Here is a 12,797-nt window from a genome sequence, read left to right as displayed (position 1 = left end):
ATATATATATATATATATAGTATTCTCTTATATATAATATTATATAGTATATAGTCGAACAAGAACACGACGTGTTACATTATTATTATTATTATTATTATTACTATTACTGTATATAAAACGGAGCCAACAGATTTTTAACAGCTCCCGAGGGTGGATTCGAGACGGCGACGCGTTCTCCCGGTGCTTCGCTAATGAGCGTTTGCAACACGAGGGGTTTAAAAGCCCGACCACTCGTGAGTGTGTGCGCGTGCGCGTGGGCAAAATGGCCGAGATTTTACGCGATACGATTATTGTTATTATTATGGGAGGGCTTTTTTATATTTTTTTTTTTATATCTCTACGCGTTTTTCTTCCCAAATCTCTGGGGCATTACGCTCGTATTCGTAACTATATTTCGAATCGTCACTTAAAAAATTGACACTTTTCAACGTTCCAATATAATATATTCTCTGGTCGCGACGACAACGATTTAACATGCGCGTGAGACAAGTTATTTTTTAATTAAATTGTCACCCTCGCGCGAATACATGGAGGGTTGTTGTATAATATAGTATATATTATTTTGCAGTCTGCAGCATTATATAGTGCGCTACACATCTCGATAATCGCGTTAATTGCTTACGCATATTATTATGCGAATGCACCGGAAGACGTCATTGCGCGAATTATTGCAACGACGAAACACAAAACAGAATAAAAAATATTATTAATCATATGGTTTAGTTTTCAAGGTTGTTAGTTATTAATTTTGTTATTTTACGGTGTTTTCCGTCGAATTTAAAGAACGCTATTATTCGTAAGTTTTATACTCACGCCTCACGTCAATAGGTGTGTTATACATTTATAATAATTAATAACAGTGCATATACGTATATATATGTATATAGATAATAATTACATAATATTTAAGACCTTCAGATTTAAATTTTAAGTGATAACCTAGAAAAACGTATAATAAAATGTTATGTAAACATTGATACGTCCTGTATAGAAATGTGTTACATGTCAATATATGTCATTAATATTTAAAAACCTAAATAAACCGTTCTTAAATTGATTAATTGAAAATTCTCAATAACACAAAAAAATAAAATAAAAGTTTCACTAGTTGATAAATTAATTGGATATAGACAAAAAAATATTATAGGTTATTCATAACTATCCGTATACGTTTTAATTACTTATATAGTGATAACTAATAAGTTGTTTTAAATTTTAATACTTAGTAAATGTATAATTATAATTATAATTAAAAGTAAGTAGTGGTTGTGCGAGACAAAAAATTTAAATACTATTGTGTATTTGTGTCTGCTAATAAAATCTACATTATAAATTATATAGTTTAATACCTGCTCATATTATGTAGATGAAACAAAAGTTGAAAAGCATAACAATTGATAGTACCTATAATTTCCATGACTGAATCCATGCGTATAGTGTATAGACTTGTAAATCAATAATAAACAATAATTAACGCTGCAATACAAAATTGTAGCAATGTCCATAATAACTTCGTTTAGCTGTTTTATTCATAAAATCAAATTTCTTCTATTACCTACTAAAATATTAGTATGTCTAAGCCCAAAGAAGTAGAAATGATACAGTTTACCATCGCCTGTCTCATAATACAAATTAAATTTAACTATAATGTAATGATCATATTCATTTATAAGCAATATTTATTATGATTAAACCCTGATGTAATAAGATCAATATTTTTGTCAATTATCTGTATCTGATGAAGTATAATATATTATAAACGTCAATAACTGCAATTCCTGAAAATCATTTTTTAATGAAGACAATTAACCTTTGAGATTTCTTAAGTATAGATTAATATCTAAACACGCATAATTAAGAAATTATAAATTGCATCAAATATCGATGACTTGATAAAGTATTAAAGAAATATCTGTATACTATAGTATTATAGTGATATATAATAATATAACAACCTAATTTTCATAACATAAGGTAAGTATATGATCTTAAACTATAATATTCCTGACAATCAATTCTGCGTTAAATCTAAAGTTTAGATTCTAAACTATAATACTGTGTAGGTTTGTAATTTATATTTATAACATATACATTAGTTGTTGTTATTACCTACGTTATTCGTTTTTAAATAAAACTACAGAGTTTAACATTTTCAACGGGCCGGTCTATATAATAGCAGCTACATTGTCGATCCTATAATGAAATAAAATAGGTATTGTACACTTATGTATTTATTCGACAGCCTGCAACCCCGTCGTTTGTATACATATAGTGTTTTGTACAATATATTTTAGTAGTTATATTTTCGTCCTCGCCGAGTAAAAAAAAAAAGGAAAAATCAAATCTCGACTGTATGATCTAAAGTATTGTTCCGTGTATGATAATCACAACACTTTGGAGGCTTAACCCTAACACCGCAGCTGCTCCGGTTGCAGTACATACGTGCTCGCACAATACCTATATAACATACAACACTCACACACGCGTAGGATGGTATAGGATCACACGCGAAGCGATATTTCTCCTGTCCTGCATCACGGCATTATCGGTGGTCGTATCTATCTCGAGTGTAATTTTTCGACATATTAGTGTGTATATATCTGACCGAGAGTGAGATAAGAAGAAGAATAAGAAAAAAAACGCCATTCAGCATTACCTCGGATTCCGGGCACGACGACGTCTCGAAATAACAACCGCACCTGACCGTATACAACAATAATATAACACGACACGAACACTTATGGCGTATACGTATATACTTACTTCTATATTATACAGGGCGATTAAAATATAATATAACATCTTTGAAGTCCTGCATTTATTAATAGAAACATAACGGCACTTTGAGTGGGTTATTAATCGGTGTTAAGAGTACATATAGCAAAGTGTTGTGCAGATATCCAAAGTAACCCATATGAGGCGCACTCGGGAGTGATGACATCAACCCCATAGTCGAATTTGTTCAACACTCTCTGTAGCATTTCGGTGGTGCAACCGTCTGAATATAGCCATCATAATAGTTATTAGTTATTCGTGCTATTAGTTGCTCGACGTTAGCTGGTAAAGATGATCGAAAATCTGTACGCTTAACGTGATAATCGCAAGGTTAAGTCAGGATTTTTTGGAAGCCAGTGAAAAAACTCTGTCACTAGCTGACTGACAGACGATCCATCGTTGGGGTACTCCAATGCCTATAATATGGAGTGAACATATCTCAGCTATTATGAAATCAAATTTCAGAAATTCACCTGAACGATGATATATATAGCCATGAGCTCTTCGTTTCTTCTTTGCAGAGATCTCGATTTTCAAGGATGTGATATATTATTTTTGAACCACTCTGTACAGTATATATATATATTATATAAATAAACTAATACTCTCGTACCCTGTAGGTATAACGTATTATAATATACATTATTATTGTGTGGTTTTCGGCGGCAAACTACTTAATTCGAAAACGTTATCATCTCTAATTTCTACCGATTCTGTATATATATATTTAGGCAGCTTAGCATCCATACTGCAGGTACGCGCGTTATCCGCGTGTTTCGGACATGTCGGTGTGGGTCGCCGAGTGAGATTATGTATCCTAATAACACGAGAATGGAACGCGTTCAATGGACGAGAATCGAGCGCGCGGACGACGGACGACACAATGCACGCGGACGAGACGTGTATTATTCATCTGCGCGCGCGTGTGTGTGTGTGTGTGTGTGTGCATGTGCATGTGCACAGGCAGCGGCGGTGTCATCTCCGCGAGATATATACGAATGATTGAAATGCGGTTTCCCTACCCGTCGCCGCTGCGGGATGGCTGGGCGAGGAGAAATCAAATTTTGTGTGCAGCAAAAAAAAAAAAAGTACCATAACTATACGTAGGTACGTACCTATATAACGATATTATAATACGTTTAGGCGTAGTAGGTACGACTGCGCGTCGCTCTCGAGGTGACAATGTAACAAACGCCGATTACGATCGCGGGTATAAGTATAACAATATAATAATATAATAATACACATTATATATATATATCGTGATGTGTGCGTATCAACCGCGCACGTATATCGCCCTACACACCCGGGAATGGGATAATGGAAGTTTATTTAAAGACCGCGTATATTATATATACCTATATAACCTGCGTTTCACGTGTAGCACAATATTGTACGCCACAACCGCTGTAACCGGATCTCGTCGTGTCCTACCCCCTACCGCACGGTCGCGACCCCGCCAATCGGCAACAGCTATATAATATTATAATATGCCACCAGACATGTGACAACATCGTGTTCGAGGGATCGGGATAATGAGATTTAGGATTTTTCCTTACAATATTATTCACTCGGTCCGTTTCATTGTCGTCGCGGGTTTTACACTATATTCTATTATTGTTAATAATTTAATTTTTTTTTTTTTTTAGCATTATCCTCTATATACTCGCGTGTAACGCGAAACTTTGGTATTTCGCGAAATGTAACGCCCATTATAATATATTTACAGTATAACATTATAACAGTCATATATTGTATTTATAAAAATAATATAATAATATGTTATGTACAAAAATATAATCCATTCACGTTTTACACACACATTTTATAAGTCCACAGATTTTGGCAAAACAGCGACCTATCACATCTCATATTATGCGCACACCGTCTGCAGATCGTCATCGTTGTGTGTACCTACTCCATAATACGCAGTATTATATAAGTGCATATTATTTTATTTATGAATACCATTTTGCTTCAAAATCTGAGGACTGAGGTTATTATTTTAGCTGCACCGTACATAGTTTTGGTTTTGGTTGAAAAAATTTTATTACAATATTGATATTGATAATTAGAATTTAGATACACACAAATTATAAGTTAAAAGTGCATTCAAAAGTTATTCACGTTATTTATTTTAGTATGGAATCTAGGTTTTTTGTTTTGATGTTCTCATTGAGAGATTCTTCAATTCTTCTAGGTTGTTTGATATCGATGATGAGGTATTTTACCATTAAATGTGTCTTGAACATTTGAACATTATTAAATAATATTTTGAGTGGTTAAGGCATCTATATAAGCATTCAATTCACATATGTGTATTGGATCTATGATAATTACTAATTATTTAAATAATACGCGCAATTTATCGTTATTCTGGCATTCTAATAAATTTATAATTAATGTGTTTTCATTTCAAATCATGTACCAAACTACTCTACTTATAATCTACAGATTACTTTGAAAATTTGATAAAAGCTTGCACCACACAACGTTTTGATTAAAGCAGCTGACAGCTTACAGCATTATTACATTTATTTGACAAAAACACCTATTATTACCTATTTAACGAATATATAATAATCAATGAATGTTGTCGGAAAAGTTTTGAGCCCTAATAATTATAGGGTCTTCGTTATTAAAAAAAAAAAAACTATAATTTTAAACAGAAAAAAATGAATATTAAATCACATAACTATATATACATACTCCGATACTCGGTTGTAAAGTTCATCATAATCTAGGAAAGTATTGTAGATATATCAAAATAAATTTCCAATTATTAAATACGTAGAACGCATCAATCATATTATCAATGGTATACACAAAAATAAAAATGTTGTATTAATAATAATATATTCATTTATATTCATTTTTATATTTATTAATCAAATGTGTCCATTGCCGCGTATTAGCTTAATTCACTCAAAGCCTGGATAACAATTTTCTGCATGCAGTCTTGCTTAACGTTAAATTTGCCATTGGGTCAATAGTGAGTAAACTCATAGCCGAGAGTCTTTAGAACAATTTCACAAGTTAGGTAAAGAATGTTTTTTTGATAAGTTCCTTGTACAAAAATAATTCAACGAAAAACAATTTTTAAATAAGTTTTAATCAACAGTGTTTAATTGATTTAAATTTCCAGTTTTGACCATTACTTGCAGAGTGATCAGACAGGTGGGCATAAGTTACGTGCACTGGTCACTATAGACTATAATGAAGTACCTGCAAAAATTGTACGAACAAAAAATTACTGTAAATGTATTATACAGTGTACTATTAATATTTCATTATGTTATTTTTAGAACATTAAGAATATGACATTTAAATATTATATGTAGAATCATAGCTTCAATTATAAAATTTAAAACTCAAAATCTGAAATAGATATTATATATATATTGATTAACAATAGAAAAACATAGTTAAATTAAAACATCAAGTTACGTTATAATATTATTAAATATGTAATAATTTATTGTGTATTTGTGTAGTAACCATATCTGGTATACCATGTTGTAGTCATATAAGAGCTTTAGGATTACGTTACATATAAATAAATATGTTATGTAATAATACTACTAAAACCACGGGAGATATAAATACGGTAGCCGAATAACTTAACATAATATATTTTTATAATATTACTCTATCCTATAGACACTATAGTCATGTTCTTCGTTTTATTAATATTTAATACTTTAATAGTAACCCCGAGGTTATTTGAATTATTCATTAAGGCATTATAATGTATATGAATAGGCACCTATGTATGTATAAAATATTATATATTATTACTACCTACATTGAACATTTGAACACGGATTGAATAGTTTTAAATGTATACCAACATGAATTAATTATACTAGATTTAAGTAATAATGATAATAATATAATATTTTATCTGTTAAGTGTTTTGTTATACTCAAAGAATTATTAAATATATCATTTCTTTTTAATAAAATATACGTTTGTTATACTATAATATTTTATATACATTATTAATACGTATATAACTGTGCATTACGATGTAGTACTACTACAGTATAATACAATGAGTTATGAGTATTAATAATGTTTATTATGCATAGTAATTGTGAATAAAAATAATTTTACAATATTATCAGGTGTATTTATCGTAGGCATATAGTCAAATCAGGCATTTTACTACATGTCTAAGCAGATAGGCAGGTAGACAAAGAATTTAATTTCTATACAATCTCACTCTTCGCCTAGACATTTAACTAAATGCCTATTTCAAGTCAGACAAATAATAAAAATGAAACGCTTTGTATTATTTTAAAAATTTAACTATATTTTCTATTAATTATTTATTGCTATTTTATATGCACAAAAAAACTATATATTATTTATTAATATGTAAAACACGTAGGTATAATATTCAATATATTTAATTTCGTGCTCATCGGTACTATTGTTTTAAAACTTAAGTCATAAATATATATAAGTAATTATACTGATTAGATGTGATAATATTTACCGATATGGTCATCCTATAAATTCTATACCATAAACTATATGGTATTAAATTAGCCCCATGGTTATAATCTGGATACATAACGCTATTTCATAACATAATTATCTACTTAATATTGTCACCTTGTAGAAATTATATGATACAAATATAGTAGATTGTAATAATAATGTTGTTGTTTTTTTTTTTTACTTTTAGGAATGTATAATTTTATACGGCTATCGTGTAATGTCATTAGTTTTGTAACGCTTTTAAAATAATGTACTTTATTGGCGGTCTAACGTCTATTTGAATATATCTAAAAAGGTGAAATTACAAGTCGTCTGGAGTGTCGAACGTGAAATATATACATAGTATTCTACGATGATTGAATAAATTGGGATCCATATTATTTACGACATTGCGAGAGCGCGTTTTAATATACTGTACGCACCATATTTACTCGTGTTACTAAATTTTAACTCAAACAAAGTTGGTTACACTGTTATATATAGAGTGTATTTATTAAAATAACTTCTGTAACACGACGACAAATGAAATATTCATGCGAAATCTACAGCAAACACCGGAGTGAAATATTTACCGCAAAAATGATCCATCACGCGCTATCGGCTATCGTTATAACTTATAAACATAAGTCATAACGTATGTTTACAACTATTAGACGTTTTACAGACGTGTCGGGTACAAAGTTTAATGTAATTTGATTGTGTTTCAAGTGCTGGTGTTACTGTGTATACTTATTACTCATGTCACCGAATTTTAACTTGAATTACGCGGGGTTTGATAAACGTTATACTATTATTGTGTATATTTGTTGAAGGACTGCGACACGGCAAATCAAATATTCATGTAAAATCGACAACGAAAACCGGGACGAAACGTTTACCGCGAAAACGACTCATCGGCCATCACGTGCTACCGCTATACACATATTATATAAGTACGTTACACTGTGTATATATATATATATTATATTTTTTTTAAACCATTTTTAAGGACTTTTATCTTTAATACCAATATTTTAGTAACCTATTGGAAAACTACTCGTTAGAATGTTGAATTAGGTGCATAAAAATAAAATTAACAAACTATCCAATAAATAATTTATAGTATAGAAAAAAGGACCTACCCTAGCTACACCCATTTGAAAAACAAAATGATAAATACAATTGTTCAAAAATAATTTGAAATGATTAATTTCGCATAAATAATAATAAAAATATATGGTTACATTCATGGTTAGGTATTTACAATATAAGGATATAGTTATTATCCTCCCACAGTCCCACCTACAATATATAATATCAATTAAATAAGACTTTTTCTGCAGTATATAATACCTATAATGTAACGAGTAAAATATAAAATATTATAATAACGATATAGATTTACTGCGTTAGGTCATTAACAAACGCAATAAAATATTAAAATCACACGATAAAAGTCACTACGCGTGGCTTTACACAAACGAGATTGGTCACTATTGGTATAAGTAAGTTTGTCCGCGGGAAAAAGCTGAAATATGACATTTTTCCCGTGTATCGCGGCAGTTTGCGTTTTTCCCGGACATTTTCCTGAGGCTTGTCCGATTTTGACTTTTGACTGTATCGTAGTATAATGTATACAATATTATACGTTTTATAGACATCGTGTACAAAGCTTTATGTAATTGAATTGTGTTTCGAGTGTACTGGTCTAACACGCAGCAGTGTATATTATAATATCTATTATAAACATAACATCATTATACTTTCTGTTTTCGACGTATAATACCATAATATAGTCCAATGCGATCGTATACTATAATCAAATGAGACGACCGAATCGACCGATAATTAATGAAAACAACTCGAAGTCATCGGCACGAGTGCGAGAGCACTGATAGATATTATACGTAATTATAATACACACGCGCGCGCACAAATTATATAATTCGTATATACCCGCGTATATATACGACGCGCGCAGTGTAATACACTATATCGTGTTTTACGCCGATTACATTTTTTCCCCTCGCCGAACACACACAATTTATTGTAATAACATTAATGGATCCTGTTTGTTTTTTTCCTCCTCGGCCGTCCACTCCCCCGCCCGGTTTGTGCGTGTGTTAATATTATGCACGGTGAGCACATACAATGGCAGCCGTAGATATATATTATATTATACAAACACACGAAAATTATATATATAAACTCGGGCGAACCATTCATTCCGCGGCTTGTGCAAACAACTTTGTCTGGTTAAATTACATGGTAAGAATGTGTAATTTGTCCGATGATGGGAAACGCGTAAAACCCGAGGCTATGCGCGTTATATTATATAAATTAAAAAAAAAAAAAAAAAAAAATTAAAAAATATAGAGAAAACTGGGGTGGAGACGCCCTACGAAAATTAATTATACGTTTTCCCCCTGCAGCAGCTCCCATTTTTTTTTCGCGTCTATACTCATCTGACAATTGACGTCGATGGGGTCAACGGTTATATAATAACCGTTTCTGGGTGGGGGGTAGGAAAAAATCGAGGGACGGCGTTTTTCCGCCCTTTTGTATTATGTCACGAACACTGAATTGGCCGCCATTAAAGGGGGGAGTCACGCGGAGAAATTAACCGTTATGACGTGCGCTGCAGCAGTGTTATAATAACGAAAGACCTCTCGACTATATACGCTGCTGTATAGCTGCCGCGAGTTGTTAACCCCGAGGCATTACAATATAATATTATATTTATATAGCTACCGGGCGATCGTGATTCCGTATACACATTATAATAAACTGTATATACATAATATAATATTGGTATACGCAATTATTGTACATCATTGTGTATGTATTATAAATATTATATTGTGTAGGTATATATTTGTGCACATTCTCGCTTAATTAACAACAGTGCACTATGTATACGGTGCAGACTGTGCAGAGTGATCATGATTCATCGAACACATCATGTGGTCTCACTTATTTTTCCCTTTAACATTGGATTTATTCGAATTCTAACTTTTAGAACTTTTGGACATTTTTCGAATACCGTATTTTTAAATTCTCGAGATTCTTTTGAATCCTTATTTTTTTACTGTAAATCTTTTAGTATACATGACTTTAAAAATTATGATGATATCAGTACCTAATTTAAAATTCAAATGAGTATTGTTTTTCAGCTATTATTAAAATTTTTATATGATTATTAATTATAATATAATAACTATATGTCTATATAATAATTGCCCTCAAAAATGATTTGAAAAAAATATAAAATATATGTAATATTGGATATATTACATGGATATACTCGTAGTTTAGTACATTTAGGCCATTTTTACAGTATTTATGAATGTTAATACTTAATAGATTAATAATAATTACTTATCACCTTATAGCCTTCATGTTTTCTAAACCCATTATTCTTAAAACACAAAGTTGAACAACTCAAAACTTACTTATTCGAACTTTGATTTTGATGCGTCAACGTTTTCAGAAATATTATTCGCTAAATAATGTACAGCTTAAAAGAGCGATATTCACTTGAAAACAGAACCTCTACAAGCACCCCTTAAGCGATAAAAAATTCTCGAGAATTTGAAAACATGGTCTTAAAACATATTTAAAAATTCCACAAAAATCCGATTTTGAATAAACTGCATTATTGAAGAAAAATATGTATTAATCATACTGGGTTAACCACCCTGTATGTATAGTATACTATTAAACTGTATGTACGAAAACCTATTTAATATGCGCTGCGAGTCGAACGATCGATAGAGAGAGATTTAGCACGTATTATGGGCACTTGTAAATTTTGCTTCGCCCGTTTCGAATATACAAATGGGGTGAAATGTATTGTTTATTAACACGATTACAACAGGCTGTATACTATTTTATACACATATAATACATTTATAAAAGTCTTGAGTAGTTGAGTGCATCGTAGGGCCCTTTACTTCTCGTCCATCGATGGCACCGATTGTTCATGTACGCAGGGCCGTGTATAGTGATTGCACTGTAGTCTATTGCAGTAGTGTTGGCCAATATGCAATAAGTAGGTACTCAAATGGTTTAGCAATAGAAAATATATACCGTATGGACAGGAACGTATTTAACTACATATTGGCTCTCGGGCAAAATACATGTTATATTTTAAGGGCGCCGAAAAAATATATTTTTGAATTATTGAATAATAATTCTACCGTTTTTAAATTTATAATGTTCGTTAAATAATAATAACTGTGTTATAGTCTCTGCTATAACATTGTGTACGTCTAACTTTGTTAGGTGTAAGTATTCACTCGCTGTTGTACTTAGTCCAAGTATGATAACAATGATGATGGTATACAGATTAAATATATTTAGTTATAGTTGGTCGGATCAGAGTGCACGAATCGAAGCGATGAATTGAACGCGATTGCGAATCGAGTACACGAAATTCAGGAGACGCGCACGCAAAAACTATCAAATTAATATTATATATTATATATATATATATAGCTGCTTTATTATTTTGTTATATTATATACACGGCAGACATCGGCAAATAAACAGTCGTCTCGATAAAAAAAAACCAAAAATGATATGGTAAAACAGCTGGTTTTTGACTACCTATACACAGCTCCACGATATGTTCTCTCGTAAAGTCCTATAAACACCTTATTATATTTTACGACCAATCGCGGTGGTGTACGAGTGCTTCGTGTCAAGTTGTTTGAAATCGGCCCGTAGATCGCAGTCCCTTACTCATTATATTATGTTATAATCGTGCGAATATATAAATGTGTATCGTCGACGACCGCGTGCGGATGATATATGATGGGTTTGATCGATTCGATCTTCTATTGTGACTATCGTTTGTAGTGTATAATTAATATACCTGCTGATCGTATAAAATATTTAATTGGTGCCAGATATGCGGTAACCGCGATACGTAACGGACGATAACGTGTTAGTGGCAGTAAGTATTTGCAGTGTGATAATAATATGACTATATCACTGAGTATAACATATCATTATACGTGACAGTATATGTACCTATTATCATACATATATAGGTACGCACGTGACTATACGTTGTATCATACATATTATAGTATTTTAATCTGAACGCAAAGTTGTATTGTTTTGAAAGTGAAAAAATTCTGTAGTAATAATTAACACATTTTCACATTTCCGCATAAGAATGAAACTCGTCAAAAAAAAACGGTATAACCACGTACAAAATAATTTTGACAAATGTCGAATATTCTTATTAATATAATTATTTAAAAAATACTTAGACCAAATATGAAATATCATATTTTATTGTATTATACATATTTTGTAGATAAGTATTCACTTTTGGAGAAAAATAATGTCCGACAAGATTATACATGATGATATTGCTGACACTTTGTTGGACAAATACCAAAGTGTCAATACCTTAAATATTTTTCCACGAATCGATTTAATATTATACCGTTTTTGGAATTTTTTGCCAATCCATTCAATAGTAAATTATGGATTACAGATTAAAACCTGAATGCCAATGAAAG

This window comes from Rhopalosiphum padi, chromosome 4 (assembly GCF_020882245.1).
Source record: "Rhopalosiphum padi isolate XX-2018 chromosome 4, ASM2088224v1, whole genome shotgun sequence".
Taxonomy (NCBI): Eukaryota; Metazoa; Arthropoda; class Insecta; order Hemiptera; family Aphididae; genus Rhopalosiphum; species Rhopalosiphum padi.
The sequence above is the reverse complement of the archived record's forward strand: the minus strand, read 5'-3'. Positions refer to the sequence as shown.